The sequence below is a fragment of the Vanellus vanellus genome (genome assembly GCF_965231255.1).
Source record: "Vanellus vanellus genome assembly, chromosome: 2".
Lineage (NCBI taxonomy): Eukaryota > Metazoa > Chordata > Aves > Charadriiformes > Charadriidae > Vanellus > Vanellus vanellus.
In genome coordinates this window covers 5681351-5683385 of record NC_138906.1, presented here as the reverse complement: position 1 = coordinate 5683385, position 2035 = coordinate 5681351, and positions in this window count along the sequence as shown.

Genomic DNA, 2035 nt, shown 5'->3' with positions numbered 1-2035 from the left:
CAACGTGTACAAGGAAGGATTTTATCGAGGGAAAAAGGCTCGAGCCACCAGCCTGGCCCATCTCCATCCTTGGCTGTAGCTCCACAGTGCTGCCCTGGGGACCACACCTGCTCTGCTGCAGAGAAAGGGAGGAAATCTTCTAGGAGGGTTAAAAAAAAAAGGCATTTTGGAGAAGCACTGCTACCTGGTCCTCCAGGTTCAGCACAAGAGAAGCAAGCTGTACCCGGTCACTGGGTTTTCCTGTTTCTCTGGATCCGACCCACATTTCCTCTGTGGTCCCAGCTGGTTTGGCCTCTTCCGATTCCTCCACACAAACCAGTTTCTTCTGGGGCTGATTCTACCATCTTCACATCTTAGATCACCGTGACAAGCTAGAAGGGGGCTGTGGCATCCTTACAGTCTTATCCGCATAGGATTAATTAAAAAAAAAATAAATCAGGAATCGAGAAAAGCTCAGCATTAACCTCGCGCTAGAGCAGTTTCCAAGTAGGTATGCCAGCGAAATAAAAACAGCAATTTGCAGCTAAATAAAAATAACAATTAAGCATTTGAAATACAAATATACCATTCAGAACAAGCAGATAAATATTCAGATGCGTTCATTACGAGGTTGAGGCTGTCTCTCAAATGAACAGACAGGTACAAAATAGCAGCCTGAATACCCCAATTACGCCAACATGGCATCAGCGCTGATGCTCCCAGCCCCAGGCGGCATGAGGGGGCGAAGGGGAGATGGGGAAGAAGATGGAGGCAATAGGGAAAGCGTATGTTGAAGCATTTATTTTTTTTTAATTGGTCGTAAATTTTGTTTTATGTAACCGGTGTTTGGATTGTCCTTCACGGAAGGCGTTAATTCTTAGAGATGGGGAGTTCAGCCTGGAGAAGGGAAGGCTCTGGGGAGACCTTATTTTGGCCTTTCAGGACTGAAAGGGGGCCTACAGGAAAGATGGGGTCAGACTTTTTAGCAGGGGCTGTTGCGATAGGACAAGGGGTAATGGCTTTAAACTAAAAGAGGGAAGATTTAGACTAGATACAAGAAAGAATTTTTTCTCGATGAGGGTGGTGAGACACTGGCCTAGGTTGCCCACAGAGGTGGTAGATGCCCCATCCCTGGAAACATTCAAGGCCAGGTTGGATGGGGCTCTGAGCAACCTGCTTATGGCAGGGGGTTGGACGAGAGGACTTTAAAGGTCCCTTCAACCCAAACCATACGATTCTCCTGTGGCACTGGTGCTCCTCATGGCTGCTCTTTCTGACATGGGGTTGTCCTTCCCCCCAGGACAGACCCACCGCACTGGTGTCTGCAGAGGAACACAGGATTTGGCCTCCTGCCCGCTGCCCTAAACCCGGCCCAAGGGCTCTGGCCGGCGGGCTGCCACCACAGCGGAAACACTGCAGATCAGCGAAAAGCAAAACACTGCCAAGCCCAAAACCTACAAAAGCTTTTGGCGCTCAAATGCTGCAGCTGATTGAAAAAATAACACACCCTCCCCTCAGCCCCCAGCACTCCCCTGCTCCCACCACGGGGCCACCAGGGACAAGGGGACACTGTGAGGCAGCCACCTCTCCCTGTGTGAGGTGGCCATCTCTCCCTGTGAGGCAGCCATCTCTCCATGTGTGTGAGGCGACCATCTCTCCTTGTGAGACGGCCATCTCTCCCTGTGTGTGTGAGGCAACCATCTCTCCCTGTGTGAGGCAGCCATCTCTCCCTGTGTGAGGCAGCCATCTCTCCCTGTGAGGTGTCCACCTCTCTCTGTGTGAGGCAGCCATCTCTCCCTCTGTGTGCGTGAGGTGGCCATCTCTCCCTGTGCGTGGGTGAGGCGGCCATCTCTCCCCGTGTGGGTGAGGCGGACGTTCCCGCGCTCCCCCTACCGGCCCGCCGCCGCCTCACCGCCCCGTGCCGAATCTGCGGCGGGGCGGGCGGGCGCCGCTGGCGGCCTCTACCCGTGCGGAAAGTGCGGCGCCGGGGCGCCGGCCGGCTTTACACCGGGCGGGATTTCATCATGCGGGTGTGTGTGTGTGGGGAGGGGGGGGA